Here is an 18,829-nt window from a genome sequence, read left to right as displayed (position 1 = left end):
TGGAGTAGAGTGATATGGCTTTTCTCCTTTTTGCGTCCCATGACAGCCATCTTACTATTACTCACTTTTGGGCCCTGTATTTTTAACCTCCTTGTCAAATTTGTTTCCTCTAGGATCAAGGCCATCAGGCTACAAATGATCTTACAAAAGGAGCTCCAAATGAGCTCAACAAACAACTTCTACTGAGGACCTCTGGACCGACCTGCTGGCCCTTTCACTGGCCTAAAGAGTCCCCCTCTGGAGGACACTACAACTGCAGGGCCCCTTCTTCACCCCTATCCAGCAGGAAGTAGCTAGAGAGGTCATCTCAGAATTCCCAACAGCAGTTGGGGTGTCCTGTTTAGAGGGGGGATTGAGAGGTGAAGCCAGCTGGACTTCCTGGATCAAGTGGGGACTTGGAGAACTTTTGTGTCTAGCTAAACGATTGTAAATGCACCAATCAGCACTCTGTAAAAACGCACCAATCAGCGCTCTGCATCTATCTAAAGGATTGTAAAATGGACCAATCAGCACTCTGTAAAATGGACCAATCAGCAGAACGTGGGCAAGGACAAATAAGGGAATAAAAGCTGGCCACCCCAGCCAGCAACAGCAATCCCCTTGGGTCCCCTTCCATGCTGTGGAAGCTTTGTTCTTTCGCTCTTCACAATAAATCTTGCCGCTGCTCCCTCTTTGGGTCTGCACCATCTTTAAGAGCTATAATACTTGCTACAAAGTCCCACAGCTTCATTCTTGAAGTCAGCGAGACCAAGAACCCACCGGAAGGAACCAACTCCGAACACAAAATAAGATCCTGAGGCCTAGAGCGGGGAGGTGACTTGCCCACTTCTTGCTGCCCAGTGGCATAATCAACATGGTGTTTTAAACCCTGGGGACTTGAAGACACAGGGACAATTGCTTTGGGGGAACCATACACATTGCTCAGTTCTGCACACTTTCAGGGTCAGCTATCTGAAACCACTTGGCATACTCACTCATGTCTCCTGAATTTGGTGGAATGAAAGAATTTATTTCTTGATGCAATTCCACAAACAAGGCCCTTGAAAAGCAGGACAAATACAAAAAAAAAAAAAAAAAAAAAAAAAAAAAAAAAAAAAAAAAAAAAAAGCCAAAAGTAGATAGATGTTGAAAGATGAAAGAAAACTTTATCAGACAGACAAGAGACCAAAACTACACAGAATTTTAAGTGGGAAAGTTAGGAATTATTAACTAGTAACAGGGGAGTGTAGTATCAGGGTATTGGCTACTGATGGTAAAGGGAGCACTTTACAGAGGTAGCAGATATGCAGGGCAGGCACTAACTTAAGGCTAAGCGAGTGCCCCAGGAGAAAACAAATCTGGGACACTCCACCCGCTCCCCGCATCACTACCAAGGATGAGAATCAGACTTTGTAGGAGAGTATGGGGCTGTCCCCACTGGAGGATGAAGTTTGCCCACGTGACAGGTGGAGACTGTTCAACAGGAAACTACCCCCTGGGGTGACAGCAACCCTTTCCGGGAAAAGCTGCTGAACTTTCTGAAAAACCAGCTGGGGGACTGGTAGTACTGGGAAGCCCTCAAGGGGTGCTTTTGAACTCACTGGAAGCTGGGCGAGGTGCCAGCAGAACTCACTAGAAAGCTGCACACAGGGGTGCCACTGAAAATCCTTGAGGGAGGCTGCAACTGAGTGCCCGGAACCCCGTGGAAGAAAGAAGGAAGCAGAGCACAGGGAAACCAGCGGAGAAGCACTTCCCTCAGCAGTGTGCCTCTAGCACCCTCTACTGGCAAAGCTCAGCATCGTGCCAGTTGCAAAAGAGATGTTTGCAAGATTCAGCCCCAGTATCACAAGCAGTGCAATGAAGGATGGGTTGGGAGAAGTGAGGCAATAAAGTGATAAGTGACACACTCATACCCTGAAACACAATTATTGAGGTAGTGTGCCCCTTTGGTCCTAGGCATTGCCCCCAAGGACTCAGTCTTTCAAGTTTTCTCACTCTCTTTCTTCCCCCAGGTCTTCCCTTATGGCTACACTGGATGATGTTCATGAATGTCATGGAAGCTGAAAACAGTCCCGCTTGAGTCTCAGAAGCTTAGGGTATTAGACAGGAAGGGTCACTTAGCCAGGCTGACCTCATGTCCAGGTTTGCACCTGCTATCCCAACCACTGTCCTGTTAGTGCTCCCTCTCATTCTCCTAAGTGTCCTGCTCAGGTGATAAATTACATGGTTCCCTAAAGGCAACCAGCATCGAGTCCAGTCACCTGACTTTACAGATGAGGAACCTCCTACGCTGATGTCGAAGAAGTGGCTCTGTGGGGAAGTGGGGGAGGACTGGGCTTGGCTTTACTGTGCAACGTTGGCTTGTTGCTAAGCGTCTATCTAAAATGGTCCACCAAGAGGTAAAATGAGGTCATGTGTCCAGAGCATCAGGCATACATTGTGACCTGAGGGATGGGATGCGCCAACCTCTGTCATGTACCTCTTCCATCTGCCCACCTCCCCAGTCCCTGTCTCACATTCTCCAGTCTGTCTTTCAGACAGAAACAACAGGGCACATTTATAACGGTGGAGCACTACACCCCTTCAGAATAGACACTACTAACAGAAAAGTTCCAGGGTACAAATCTCAATTTGTTTGGAAAGGAGGATCAGGGCTGTAAACGCCCAGGGATTACTAAGCAAGGAGAGGATATTGAGCACTCTCTCCAGTTCATGCCTCTCTCTCCTCAAAGTCCCTCTTCCTGGTGGCTACCAGAGGCTTAAGCAAGCAACCAGAAGCAAACGCCGCTCTCTGGGTAGGCAGGTCCAGCTCAGGTGTGCCTGTTCCATGGGAAAGAGCATCCCACGATCTCCACCTGGTGGTCAAGCTATAGAACACACTCCCTGGCCAACTGTTGATCAACCTGTTGAGCAGCTACCCTGTGGCCATTTACAAAAGAAACCCAGGCTGGGACCTTCTCTACAGGTGACCTGATGGTGGCTGCTCCTGGAGGCTGATTGGAAGCATGTGTCTGTCTCAGGCCACACTTTGACATGGCATGAGAGACTTCTCTGCCACACTTGCTGCCCTGGATCCAGAACAGGTTACTCAGGGTTTCTCAGCCTCAGTACTCTGAACATTTGGGGCTGGATATTTCTTTGTTGGGGGTGGGGGTGAGGCCATTCTGTGCATTGCATGATGTTTAGCAGCATCCCTGGCCTCTACTTACGAGATGCCACTAGCAACCTGCTCAGTTAGGACAACCAAAAATGTCTCTAGATGTTGCCAAAGTCCTATGTGGGAGAGACAAGACACAAAATCACCCCCAGTTGAGAATAACTAGGCTACTTAACCAGTCAGCTGTTCATTTAACAAACATCTCAGTTCTTAGCAAAATGGCAAGGCGAGCAGTGGTGACTCTGTCCAAGTCAGACCAACAGCAGTCCCTGGGCACCCACAATGTGCAGGGTTCTAGGAAGCAGTGATGAATCATGATGAATCAGTCCCTAGTCTCAGTCCTCTAGAACCACCCCTGATAAAGTTTTGGCCACAAGCTCCCCCATCCCCTATGCAAAAGCACAGGCACACATATTTTGAGGCTGACCTCTTGTAGGTCTTAGCCCAGGAGCTGACCTCTGGAAAGCAAAACCTGTTCACATGAGGTTCAGGTAAGTGCATGTGGTCTCCATCTCAGACTCGGAAGATCCCTTGAGTAATCATAAGAACAGCTATTATTGTTTTCAGCATAAAATACATGTCCAGTCCTGTGTTCAGTGCTTCTCCAACTTCAGTCCTCACTACAACTCTGAGAGGTGGTGCCCTTTTACAAATGAGAAAATTGGACTCAAGATTTATTAACTTACCCAAGGCTTCAGTGCTTATAATGATAGAGACTAATTTTGGACTTGGATTCCACACAGCCTTCTGCAAGCCATTGCAGTTTCCAGTGAGCTGCTTTCTTGGATGCCATTTAGAACCTGTCATCAGTAGCTCATGGTTTAGGCTTTGAGGAAGGTCTCCTTTTTCTCTGCTTCCAGCATGCCATTTTTTTTTTTTAATTTTTTTGAACAAGCTAATGGCATCTCAAGGAAAGGGACCATGTTTTTTGCTTTCCTTGGGCTGCTTTCAGAGACAAGTATGGTGCTTGGAACATAGGTGCTCAACACACAGGTGCTCCAAAGCGCCTGCAGGTTCACAAAGTCAGTCCCCTTCCACGGAGAGCAGTGTCTCTCAAAATTATGACTTATGACTGCCCTGTCTGGAAACCTCCTTGGCCTCTTTTCCTTGGAACCATAGCTAATGAAGAGATCCATCTCATCTCCACCTACATCTCCCGCTGGTGGGCAATCTAATTAGGTTCTTTGTACAATTAACTATTCGTAATTAAAGAGGAGCAAAGCCCATGTGTCATTCTTTAACTCTATCCATTAAACAACAATGTCCAATTTTGAAATCCCTCTTCAGACAAGGAGAAGTGGTGCATGTGTGGGCTAAGAATTCTCCAGATATGCTAACCTAAATTTAATTATGCAAGGAGAACAGAGGTTTCACTTCATTTTTCCTGGAAGTACTGTAATTAAAACTCAATTAGGGGCAGCAATGGCCAGCATCATTATTCGAGTGTCACCCTATTGAAGATACAAACAGCTCAGTGCTGCTCATGCAGACATCATCCTGAAGCCTTTGCGAGTAAAGGGGTCATCCGGATCATCCTCTGTCTTTCAGCATCTTCTAAAAGCACCATTTGTTTAATTGATTTCTCTTCATTTTTAACTGTTTAAAACTGTTCTAGTCAAGCTTCCAGGTCAAAAGATGAAACAACCATTCAGATATCTTGTCTAATCATAGTTCACCAGGTACTTACTATGGGATGGGTGCTTCACACACAGTGTCTTATTTGATCTTTACATTAACCATAGGAAGTAGGCATCATTCTTATGTAAAGATAAAGGAATAAAGTCTTAAAGAAGTTAAAGAATCTTCCCTTGGCACCAGTGGAAAGTGGTGGTGCCAGGATTTAAATGGACAAGTCTGCTACTAGAGTCTGCACTCTTACACATTGTGTTATATTGGTGTTTTGAAAAAGTTTTCCAAAGATCTGATATTTGACATCGGAGAGAGACTTCTTCTGTCTGGTTTTGGCTGTAAATCCAACACACACATATCAAATACAGGGGATCCTGAATTCTTCTTGCACACTTTGTGTTGGCAAGAAGGCTGATGAGCTAGAAGGCTTTGCCTGGCTCCAGTCAATGCACCACTGCCAGAGAAACACATTCCAAGCCCAGTCCACAACTTTATAGTGGGGCTGTCTGCACAGATCACCCACACCAGCAGACAATCCGCATGGCTCCTTCTCAGGAGATCCACCAAGAGTGCCTGCCAATGAGTGAGGCATCTTACCTGGGGCCATCACGTGCCGTTGGCAAGTTGTATCCTTCTCAGGGGCACCTACCAAGGGGTGAGTGTACCTGAGTGTCAGCTTGCACTGCACCCCAGACAAATAAATGGTAACTCTTCTACTCCTCTTTTCTTTCTTTTTTTCCTTGAGACGGAGTCTCACTCTTGTTGCCCAGGCTGGAGTGCAATAGTGTTATCTCGACTCACTGCAACCTCCACCTCCCAGGCTCAAGCGATTCTCCTGCTTCATCCTCCCAAATAGCTGGGATTACAGGTAACCACCACCACGCCCAGTTAATTTTTGTATTTTTAGTAGAGACAGCATTTCACCATGTTGGCCAGGCTGGTCTCAACCTCCTGACCTCAGGTGATCCACCTACCTTGGCCTCCCAAATTGCTGGGATTAAAGGCATGAGCCACCGTGCCTGGCCCCTCTTCTACTTTTCAAAGGTTCCAGTGGGCTACCAGTGACTTGACCCTACTGTCTTTAGAATGCTCAGGCTCACAGTCCACTGGACATACTGCCTCCTGCTCTTACCACACAGAATACAGAGTAAATTAGAACTCTCTGAGGGCAAGCCTCTGAGTCGGTTCCAGAAGAAGGGGCAATACATATGAGGACCTGGAGGGAAGGGCCATATCCCTCCCTTTCCCTTTTCCTGAGGACCTAAGACCCTTTTTACCTATATCTGCTCTGTTCCATTACTTCATTTATTTCTCCCCTACCACCTTCTGGATGCCACTTCTCTACAGACAAACAGATTGTGTAATAAGAAACTCTCAAGGAATCAAGGTCCCAGAATGAGGACAGGAAGAGTTTGTTGTTGAGATCATTGCTTCCTCCAATATAGAGAACCATGGTCTGACATTTCAGAAAGCTTCGGGTGCAGCTGAGCTGTCAGGGAGGGGTGGAGCATGAGGGGTGGCTCACACGCTGGGTTACGGGATAGCTGAATTGTTGGGTCATCCATCCATCATTCATTCATTCCTTCACTTAAAACTCACCTATTTCCAAAAGATATTTACGGCAGCTTAAAATACATCTAATACTGAAGGTTAAATGAAAGATAACATAACGCAACCACTTTAGAAAACTGTCCGAAAGTTTGTAACAAATGTAAACACACACCTACCCTTTGGCTCAGCAATTACATCCCTAGGTCTTTACCCGAGAGAAATGAATCTATATGTTCCCACAAAAGACTTCAGAATATTTGCAGCAGCTTTATTCATCATACCCCCAAATTAGAGATGTCGTTGTGTCAATCAAAGGAGAACAAATACACAGGCCATAGTATATTCATACGATAACTTTCTATTCAGTAATGAAAGGGGACAAATTTCCAAATATGTACAACAACATGGGTGACTCTTACAGAAATTATACTGAGTGAAAGAAGCCAGATGCAAAAGTGTATGTTGAGTCATCCCTTGGCATCCTGGAGGAATTGGTTCCATGATCCCAGTGGACACCAAACTCCATGAATGCCCAAGTCCCTTATATAAAATGGCGTAGCATTTGCACATAACCTACGCACATCCTCCCGTGTGCTTTAAATCATCTCTAGATAATGTATAATACCTAAAACAATATAAAGGCTATGCAAATTATTATTATTATGTATTTTTTATTTCTATAGTTTTTATTGTTGTATTGTTATTTTTTATTGTTTTCTTTTTCAAATATTTTTGATGCACAGTTGGTTGAATCCATGGATGTGGAACCCATGGACAGGGAGGGTTGATTGTATTTATGAGTCCACTTACATGATGCTCAAGAAGCAGCAAAAGGAATAGATGGAAACAGCATTTAAAATGGTGGCCACCTTGGTGTGATGGGGAGCAGGAAGGGAGTGAGTGAGAGGAGCCTGTGGGACTTTCTGGGAAGATAGAGATGTTCAATATCTGGACTTGGGTGGGAATCACACAGAAGTATACATTTGTCAAAACTCATCAAAATGTGCACTTAAAATCTGTGCATTTCAGTCTCTGGAGAATATACGTAAAGCAAAGCAGAACAAGTAAAAACAACAGCAAAAACCTCTGTGATTTTCTTATAAAACAGGGAGGCAGTCTAGAGCCAGATGGGCTGGATTCGAACCCCGTTCCAGCTCTTACAGGTCGACCAAAAGTTGACCCAAGAGCTGGTTAATCCAAGTGACATTACCAAGCCTTTATAGATAACTTCATGGTTTACAAACCCCATTCCAGCTCTTACCCCGTTACAGCTCTTACCAGCTCTTTCCAGTGCCCATAGTCACACCTAGTGGATGGCAAATTCTGTTTAAAAGAAATATTAACCATTCAGGAAATGGGGCACGATAAATTGAGGGTCTCCAAGATGGGGCTTTGGGAAAGGGCTCATGAACCTCTAGAAAGTAGTTGAAAATTCAATGTGCATAATGTATGTTTGTGTTGGGAGATGGTGTATAGCTTTCAATCAGACTCTAAGCTGATTGCTCTAGGACTCCAGAATGAGATGATTAATACAAATGAACATCAAAGTTAAACCTCGAGGCTCCTGTTTTTCTTTTCCCTAGAAGTGAGTTCCTAACACCAGCTCACCCACAGGGGAGGGAATTACACAGTGCGTGGGTCCCAGGAGGTGGGAATCCCAGTAGCCACCTCAGGGGCTGCTCTCACAGGAGGGGATGAGTAAGTCGCAAACGTGGCTTTCTTGTGATTTAACAAAAAACAAGGGTGAGGATTGAGCTTTCATAGCTTTGTAAGGGAACGATGCCCATCTGTGTGGACTACTGGACCACAGACATAGCGGGCAGGTGACAGGGCTGGGTCAGGGGAGATGGAGGTAAGAGAAATCCCTGAGCTTGCAGATAAGTTGTGCTTCAGATGTTCGGGGAGGGAGGAAAGGGACTTGGGAAGCAGGACAAACTATGGAGTGGGAGCTCCTCACCCCCACCCCCACCACCACCACCATTTCGCCTTCTCTATCATCTCCTCCGTCCTCACTTCTTGACTTCTTGCAGCAGGAGAAAGTTGTTGGTGTCTCTTTTTGAGACCCTAGCAGTTGTTTCTACTCAGAACATGAAGAATGGTGGTGGAGCCTGGCCTAGCCCCGTGGTGGGTCAAGTTGACAAATGGATTGTTCATGGGCAGCAGAGCAGGATGGAAGTCAGATGTAAAGTCTGGCTCCACTGTGTGGGTGGCCCAGGGGACCTCGAAAAAGGGTTTTTCCTTCAGTGTGCCTCAACTCGTTGCCTATGAAATGAGGGTAAAAATCCCACCTTCACATAGTGTGTTAAGGTCTAAACTATATGGGGGTTGGCGCATAGCACTTAGTAGGGCTCTGCATACAGTGGGCACTACAGTAAATCTCCCACAGCTACTGTGGACCCACTGGTGATTCTGATCATTTTACCTACTGCTGTCTGGCCAGTTAAGTGAATGTTACTTGGGTTTATGAATTCATTCAGCAAATAATCTTTGAGCTGCTATTAAGTGCTAGTGCTGTGCTAGGGCCCTGGGCCACAGCAGAGAATAAGATGGATACACAGTCACGTCCTTCTGGGATCCAGCCCTCTCTGAGCCACTGGTGTCTGCTGGGTAACAGCAGCCCCTGCTTCTGTGCCAAGGACTCCTCAGGCAGACACTCTGGCTCTCCCCTTCCCTTTTCAGATTGATTGACATTCGGGGACCGGGAAGGGGTGGGACAGGGCTGGGGTGTGGGGAGGGCTGACAAGCATGGCAGGTTCATGAGTCCTGGCTGAGAGTGCCTTTGATGAAGGTGCCAGAGGTAAGAGCCTTGTTATCTGATTCCCAGTGATTCATTACCGCTGGCGTTGACAGCTACCTTGGCATCCTCCTTGGTCCTGCCTGGGGCTCAGAGCCACGGTACATCCTGAAGCCCAATGGGAAAAGCCACCACCTGCCTTTGGGCCAGGAAAGCAAGCATAGTTTTAGGGGCTTCTGTGTGGGGAATTTTTCCTGGTCACAGCTTTGAGCCATGGCAATGATCCGGCCTGAGATGGAACTGATGAGGTCCAACCAGAAGTGGACAGCAGTGATGCCTGAGGAGAAGCAGTTCCCAGAGGAGCAGTTTGAGGGCTGGGGTGGGGGGCGGTCTGGGGGAGCCTTTAGTCCCAGCTCACCCTTGCCACTCTTAAACAGCAGCAACAACAGTGAGCATTAACATAATAAAGCGCATTACCCTGTAGCCAAAACTCTGTGAGCCAGAAGCATTTGAAAATTCAGAATGTTAGGGTTTTGAAGAAAGTAAGACAGTATAAAAATGGAATGGTTCCTGACATCCCCAAGGGGTCTGGAGCAGCACCTCTGTAACCTAGCACACAGGATGGATGAGTGTTCAAACCAAGCCAGAGAGATAAAGATGACAAATGGTTTCACATCCACTTAGGAAGGGTTTTGCCACCAAATAGGTTGTGCAAAAACGTGATTTTTTGAGCTTTTGCATCCATGATCATAAATAAGGGATTATAGGAAAGAAGTCCAGTAACAGTTATAGCACTAATAGTATTGTTTCAGCTCTACAATATTTTCTCAATCTTATTCAAATGGGAATAAAATACCTCTAGGAAACTGCATTTTTAGATATCTACACATAACATGCAGTTTAAGTAAAAAACAGCATTTTGTTAGACCCCAGCCCCTATCGCCACCCCAGTTTCCCCAGTGTGAGAATTCTGGAGCCGTCCCTGCGGAAATGGTCGCCCACGGAAGGCCTGAGTGAGGAGATGCCTGGAAGGATGTCAGAGTCCAGAGTCCTGCTTCACAGAGAAGCTGCCCCCGAGGCAGGCAAGGGTGATCTGCAGCCTTGGTGCAGCCCTTCTGGAGCGAAAAGCCAGGATCTGAGACTGGGAAAGAAGGCGCTCTCCCTTCTTCCTGCATGGCTGAGGGTTGCTCCTTCCTGGCTTTCAGCTTGGGGTGTGGGTGATGGGCTACACAGACACAGAGTTAGGTGGAAGGGGCCTGAAGGGGGCCTCTTGGCTCTGGCTGGATGGGTAAACTCCACATCCCTCTACGTAAGTCCTTTCCTTTATCCTTGAGCCATGGATATGGGAACTACGAGGGGAAGGCAGAGTTCACGCTGTGGCCAGAACCTCAAAGGACAACCAGTGTCCTGGAGGCATCAATATGACCATAGGTCAGGGGGAGACAGTCGGTGTCACAGGTGCATTTCAATCACTGGGGATGCAGTCCAGGGACTGACTTTTTAATTGAGTTACCAAAGCGCATTTGCACACTAAAGTCCAGGAACATGAGATCAAAGAGAAGAGCATCTCAGAGATACAGGGAGTGGAAAATGGCAGGCTCAGCCTCCGCAGCTCTGCACGGATTTTCTCCAGCATCGCCAACCTTGGAAGATCAGCACTGCCTTAGCAAGGATTATGACTTCATGAGCAGACACTATGTTCACACAACTATTGCATTGTATCATTCATGTGGCCCTCCCAATAAGGTGTCATTATCCCGATTTCATAGATGCACTCAGAGAGCAGTTAACCAGTGATGAAGCTGAGATTCAAACCTGGGTCTGCTAAGTCTGAAGTTCATACTCTCTCTCTGTGCCAGGGGACTTGGCTGCCGGACTTGCTACCTCCTGTTGCTGTTTGTAACATAGTAACCACAGGAGCAATGTTAACAGTGCTTTTACTGTATCCAAGAGAACAAGGGATTTTAGGATACAACCAAAAACACCCTAGGAACTTGATCCTCCCTTAGCCTTCCCTCTTGTTTTGAAAAGTCGACCCAAGGTCTGGTTAATCCAAGTAACATCACCAAGCCTTTGTACATAACTTCATGGTTTACAAAGCCCTTCTCCATACTGTGCCTCATTTTGATACTCTGAATGAAAAGGCAAGATCTGTAAGGAGGCCTTTATAGCTCTATTTTATGAATTTTGGAACAGAGGCTCACTGAGAAACACGCCTCCCACAGCTGGCAGGCAGACAGCAAGGACCCAGTGCCAGATTCCTTTATGATATGTGTGGTGCTCCAACAGTCCCCCCATTCTACTTCAGACTTTCTTCCAAGGTTTTCTGACATGGTCAGCCTCTATCCAATTCAGGGAAGGTTTACCATTTTGAGTTCCAGGAACCTAAAGATTTATATTGCCATAGTTGGTTTATATTGTCATAAATAGCCCTGAGAATTAATTTCAGGAAATTGACATCAAAGGACCCACCTGAGATGAGTGATATTTCCTGACTCCAAGGGACAAGGAAACACCCACTGGGGGATTGTGCCTTCATCAAACAAACTTCAATTCCAATTTTTTTTTTTGTTATTTTAATGGGGGGAAAAAAATAGCTCATATGAAGTCCAGAATCCAGGCGCTTTCCCATATGTTTATATCTGTTTACCAGTTGATGGATTCATTTACAGCCTTATTTATTAGCTTTTCCACTCCAATTGAACCTCCGTACTGCAAACTATTAAGGGGCACACGTATTGACTTAAATACATGGAAAGCAATAGCTTCTGTGCATGTTCTTACTCGCCAAATGGAGGCAAGCCTCAGCTAGGGACAGGGTGCATTTTATAACCTACCAATGAATTAAGATCTGTTTGAAAAATACTGGCCTAGGAGTTCCCAATGTATATGCATACATTTTGACCTACCATTTTCATTTTTAGAAATTTTAGTCCCCTAAATAATGATTGTGTATTGAGAACTGTGTGCAAAGATACCCACTATAATAACAGATATAATCAGAAAAAAATAGCTATCTTAATGCCTGACAGTTACTTAAATGATTGTACATTTATGCAGTAATATAATAGATTTCCTTTAAAATTATGTACTAGAAAAATATTTCATGATAGATATACTGAATGAATAGAAGATGTTATGTATCAGTATTCTTTATTTTTCAGCAAATATTTGTTTCCAGGTATGACAGTGAACTAGACAGACATGGACTCTGTCTTCACATGGCTTTCAGTTGAAGAGGACACAGAAAATAAATGGAATTACAGACAGAGTGATTGCATTCAGTGCTGAAGAGGTGAAGAAGGAAGTGCTAGGGGAACAACGAAAGGGGGGGCCCAGGTCAGACTTGACCTGCACTTGCTATTCAGGTTGAGTCAGAGCTTGCACAGCAGTGACTTCTTAACTGGGACATGAGGACGTTCAGGAGCTCAGCAGAGGTAAGTGTGGGGCTGGGATGAAGGGAGGGAAGAGGCCTCAGGTGAAGGCAACTGTGTGACCACAAGTCCCAAGAGGCTCTTGAAAAGTTTTATGCTAAAGAGTGACCTGGTCAGGTTCACACTTTAGAAGGGCTCCTCTCTAGGGTGGAGAATGGACTGTGGGGGTTCATGCTAACAGGCAAAAAGTCAGACACATAGAGGAAATTCAGAGATGATGGTAGACTAATGCAGAGGAGCTGGAAATAAGTAGGTTGATCCAGGAGATATTTAGAGAATGTTGACTAGGGCTCATTGATTGGATATGGGTGGTAGGGGAGGAAGGAGGTCGATATTAAGTGCTAACCAGCTTTCTGGTTTGGTCACGTGGATTAAGAGTGATTCTCTCAGGTGACAGAGAACACAGGGAGGGAAACTTTGTTGGAGGAGGAGGAAGAGGTGTTGGGTTCCACTAGGGTTCGTTCATTTAGAGTTCTCCATTGGGGACACTTAGCAGGCAGGTGGAGATGAAAGTTGGTAACTCAGGAGAGAGATCAAAACTGGAAGTAGAGATTCAAGAGTGACTCACCATCAACTGGGCACAATAAAAGGCAAAACTGGACTGAAAGAAATAAAATCAGAAGTTGTGAGGGGCTGAGGGTAGGGGAAAGTGATTGCAAAGAAGCACAAAGGAATATTGGGATGGGATGACACAGTTCTCTATCTTGATAATCATCATGCTTAGACACTGAATACATTTGTCAAAAATTATAAAGTTAAAATTGGTTGATTTTTTGTACATAAATTATACCTAAATTAAGCTGCTTTTTTTTTTTTTTCCAAAACAAAGAAGAAAGAAAATCCAATGCCTATCATAATCTAGAGATACAACTTCTAGGTTTATACCCAACATACAGGTGCACACATGTGCACCAAAACACATATTCACTGAAGTTCATAGCAGCCTTATCTGTAATAGCCCCAAACCTGGAAACAACCAAAATGTCCATCAATAGTAAAATGATGAATGTGGCAGATCATACGATGTGTCATCACGCATTCATCATTTTACTATTGAAAAAGCAAACTCTGGCTACATACAAGATCCCAGATGAATCACAGGCAGAATGTTGAGCTAAAGAAGCCACATGCAAAAGAGTACATGTGATAAAGCATTCCATTTACGGGAACTTCAGAAACAAGCAAAACTAATCTGCATGATTGAAATCAGACTAATGGCTACCTCTGCAGGGAGACATGACCAGGAAGGGCATGAGAGAGCCTTCTGGGGCCTGGAAATGTTAAATATGCAGGTTTAGGTGGCAATAATACAGGTGTACATATATGGAAAAGTTTCATAAGCTGGACACTTCAGATCTGTAAAATTTTACTGAATGTAAGTTATACCTCAATAAGAAAATAATCTAAGACATATCTGTAAGATTAAGTTCCTGTTCATTTCAATTCCTTGAATTTATATTTGGCAGACATATAGACAAGATGAGTTGGGACTTTTATCTGCTCTCTGTGAAAACAAGGAAATTAGTAGTATATACAGTGGCCATGCTGAGTCTCCTTATGAGTGAAGAGTTGTTTGAGAATTGTCTTGACAGTTTGGAAAATTACAATCTGTGCAATCACGTGTATTTCACATTGAATGTGCTAATTATAACCATTTCTTATCTATTCACCAGATCAGATTTCCCAGTCACTGCCACCAGGGCCCCTGGAGTCTTGAGAAGACTTAATTGCCATCTCCCAGTGTCCTTGACTGAAGACCTGTTTAAAAGCGCTTTAGCAAATGCTTGAGCTGCAGGAGGAGTGCTGAGCTGTCCATTTTGCAGTGCTTAGAGGGTGAGGGCCCCTTCTGCTGCTGTCCTGTTACCCTGGGTTCACTGGTGGATGTGCAAGCTTGCTGTAGCCAGAAGCCCTTATTACATTATGGTTTTATGTTTAGGAAAAGTGTTATTGAAAGCAGAAGATTGTGAGCCCTAGCTCCCCTAGAGCCTGGAAAGGAAGGGGGATTCAGAGTCACAGTCTCACTAAATTGATGCTGGGGGCTAGGCCAAGCATATTTCCTGCATTATCTAATGTTCTCCTCTTGGTGACATGGCAGATGGCACTCCAGACCAACATAGGAGGAGGCAATAGGGATGGGAGTACTGGGCATCCAAGTAGAAAAACATAGCATCGAATCCTTTCCTCCTCCACGTACTCTGTACTTTGCAGTAAATCCCGGGTACATGGAGGACTGACCGATGAAAGGTAAGACTTCAAAACTTTTCAAAGAAAATATGGAAGAGTATCTTTCTGACTTTGAGTTCAAGATGATTTCTTAAACACAAGAGAGAAAAAGCACTAACTGCAATAAGGAAAAATTAATAAACCGGAATACATTAAAATTAACTCTGTTCATCAAAAGACACCAAAAGAACAGTGAAACGGCAGGCCATAAACCAGGAGAAAATATATGCAACATCTGTAGCTGGTAGATTAGTATCCAGAATATATAAAGAACTCCTGCCCACGCATTAGAAAAAAGGACAGCCCAGCAGAAAATGAGCAAAAGCGGCAAATAGGCATTTATCAGAAGAGCGAAGTAAAAAATAACCCAGTGAGATACAGTTGCAGTAAAAATGCTAAGTTCTGGGCAAGACATGGACTTCAATGTTAATCCATTTCTGCTATTTCTGATGAATGTGTATTTGATGCAGTACAACTTGATGCTTTCCACCGCAACGTGACGGAAATGTGTGACCTAGCACTTTGACGTCACTTATATACACGAGAGCAGGGGTTTGCAAACTGAGGCCAGTGGACTTTGTTTTTGGTAAATAAAGTTTTATTGGAAGTCAGCCACACTTACTTGTTAATATATTGCTGATGGCTGCTCTTGTAACACACAACAGCAGAGCTGAGTAGTCGCAACAGAGACCTTAAGGCCCCAAAGCCTACAATATTTACTAGCTGATATTTTGCAGACAAAGTTTGCAATCTTGATCTAGAGACAGTTTTAAGGTATCGTTTTCTTTTTACCTATAACTTTCTAGAACCCATACCATTTTAACAGACTTTATTTTTAGAACGGTTTTAAACTCATAGGGAAATTGAGAAGACAGTAGAGAATTCCCATAAACTCCCTCACCCAGTTTTCTCTGTCATTGACCTTAGCATGGTACCCTTGTTACATACTGCTACATGATTAACTAAAGTCCATAGTTCATTCACATTTTCTTAGCTTTTATCTAATGTCTTCTGCTCCAAGATCCCACCCATTTACTTGACATATTTCCTTAGGCTTCTCTTGCCTGTGAGAGTTTCTCAAACTTTCCTTGTTTCTGATGACCCTGACAGTTCTGAGGAGTACTGGTCAGGTATTTTGTAGAATGTTTCTCTGTGGAATGTATTTGATGTATTTCTCATGATTAGACTGGGGTTATGGGCTTTGGGGAGGAAGACCACTGAGGTAAAGTGCCATTTTTATCATTGTATGAAGGATATGTACTAACATGATTTATCACTGTTGCTACTGACCTTGATCAGCCGGCTGAGGTAGTATGTGTCAGATTGTGACACTGTAAAGTGACTCTTTCCCCTATACTCCTTGGAGGAAATGAACACATTATGCACAGCCCAGCCCACACTTAGCAGGTAGGGATGTATGCTCATCCTTGAGGCTGAAATATACATATATATCAGAATAGTTTTACTGCCCTAAAAGTTCCCTGGGCTTCACCTATTCACCACCACTCTCCAAGCGCCTGGCAACCACCAATCTTTTCACTGTCTTCTAGAGACAGTTTTGTGCATGTATACCAAGAGACAAAAACAAGAACGTCCACAGAAGCAAAGAGCTAGGAACAACCCAAATGTCCACTGACAAGGGGATAGATAAATAAAATGAGATTTTTTTCCAACAATGAACTCTTATACAACTGGGAACCTGACTCAAGCCCCGTTACACGCATGCAACAGTGATGAATCTGAGAAAAGTAATTCTTAGTGAAAAATCTAGTTCCATAGACCATAGAATGTCATTTTTTTATGAAACTCAGATACAAGTAAAACTAAACAAAATGTAATAAAACCAGTTTTTAAAAGGCAAAGAAGGCCAGGCATGGTGGCTCACACCTGTTATCTCAGCACTTTTGGAGGCCAAGGTGAGTAGATCGCTTGAGCCCAGGAGTTCAAGACCAGCCTGGGCAGCATGGTGAAACCCCATCTCTACAAAAATATCAAAAATTAGCTAGACATGTTGGTGTGTGGCTGTAGTCCCAGCTAATCCAGAGACTGAGGCAGGAGGATCATCTGAGCCCAGGAGGTCAAGGCTGTGGTGGGCCATGATCTTGCCACTACATTCCAGCCTGAGTGACAGTGAGACCCTGTCTGAAAAAAACAGGCAAATATATAAAATTTAGGATAGTGATTAATTTGGGCAGAGGCAAGGGAATGGGACAGAGAAGACACGTATACATAGACGATTTACCCAGCTTGGCCTCCCAAAGTGCTTGGATTACAGGTGTGAATCACCATACCTGGCCTTCGTTGCCTTTAAAAACTGCCTTTATTACATGTTGTTTAGTTTTACTTGTATTGGAGTTTCATAAACATAGAATCACTGTTGTTCTAGTTCTTGAAATTAGTTCCTGAGTATTTATGATATGATTTTAAACACATTCATTTGTAGGTATGCATATACATCCACATACATGGATATCTCTTGTATGTGTTAAATATATTAGGTATTTTTCATTGTGATAATGCCTAATTTATGGGATTTTTGTGAGAATTAAATGACATAATATAGGCAAAAATTGACAACAATTGCATTTATGAGAATTATCATCTCCTAAGAAATCATGGTTGGTCTCCAGAGACAGAGATCCAATATTTTTTTTAAAAAAGGAAGGAAATCACATTTGGCCACTTCAGCTCCATGTTTGGATCACCTTCTGAACTGTGTGTTAGACTCGAGACTGGGCATTTCTTGTAGGTCACTACCAATGAGGCAGTATTTGAGTCTTCTTCATTAGTGTCTCAAATTCTACTGTTATATTTATGAACTTGGGGAGCCATAAGTGACTTTAGAGGTCATCCACTATAATCTTGAAGAGGAGGAGCCCAGAGATGTTGAATGGTTTTCCTAAAACTACTCTATTCTACTCAGGGTTCTTCCAACCCTGAGTCCACAGCCATTTCCCGTTTTTAGTGTGACAGGCCCAATATTATAGATGTGGAAGAACTGAAATGAGGTGGACAGGAGTGAGAGGAGAAATAGAGGTTGGAAACACAAGCCTTCTACAAGTTTAGGATTTCTGACATACTGGCCCACTCAGCAAGAGGTGGGTGACATCAGAAATGGGGAACTCAGGACTGGCACACAGCCTGTGACCTGTGTAGTACCAAGAAGTGGCCACACGATGTCACCAGAAACCAGTATTTAGAAATTAGCAGGGCCTCCAGGCTTACTCGCCCAGCCTACTCTCAGCCTTTTGGCTCCTGTCCAGCAGAAATGAAATTTTACTGAAATTCTGAGGTGCTTCCGAGCATGTGATTAACAAGAGAAGGAAAGTAATGATCAAGTTCTCAAAGTAGTTTCAGAAGAGACAGGTAGGCCTACCTGCTCAGAGGACGCTCGCTGCAAACTTTTCCTTCTCAGAAAAGAAGGAAGGCTGCAGGACCTCTCTAGATCAAAGGGCTCCTTTCCAAAAGCGAATGAGATACTGTGTAATATATTTTCTTCTTGTTAAGCCTTTGAAATCTGGTGTGCATTTTATGCTGACAACACACCTCAATGCAGACCAGCCACATCTCAAGCACTCGACAGCCCCAGGGAGTGAGAAGCCACCATCCTCGGGGGAGCAGACACAAAGTCACATCACATGGAGTCAGGTCTGAGAAGCAGTCTCCATACAGTACAAGGATATGAGGGTCCAGGGGTATCTATTCTGAGTGGAAGGATGATTTGTCAGGCAGCACCGAGACAGCCTGGACTCGCCCAAATTCTGTGCCACCTGCTAGATAATGCCTGAAATTCCACGATCTGCTTCTTTTAGGTCTCATATCCTTTAACCTCTAAATGGGACACACCCTTCTCTCTCTTTTTCACTCACAGGGTAGAGACCCAGATCTGAATTTATGGAGGGATGTAGGCTACGAGGTCTGTCCTTCATGGGAAAAGTCGCAGACCAAGAGGACAGAGGATCCGCTTCTTTGACCCATTGGAGACTTACCTGATAGCTTCCCTGACTGCACATGGAGGGGTACTCAGCAGCCAAGGTCACTAGGCCTCCCAGCAAACTGACTTCCCTGCGGCCAGCCGTCTGACTCTCGGAGCCCTGGAGCGCTGATTCCTTCCACCACTCT

The sequence above is a fragment of the Theropithecus gelada genome, unplaced genomic scaffold, assembly GCF_003255815.1.
Source record: "Theropithecus gelada isolate Dixy unplaced genomic scaffold, Tgel_1.0 HiC_scaffold_15884, whole genome shotgun sequence".
Taxonomy (NCBI): Eukaryota; Metazoa; Chordata; class Mammalia; order Primates; family Cercopithecidae; genus Theropithecus; species Theropithecus gelada.
This window is presented reverse-complemented; position numbering follows the sequence as displayed.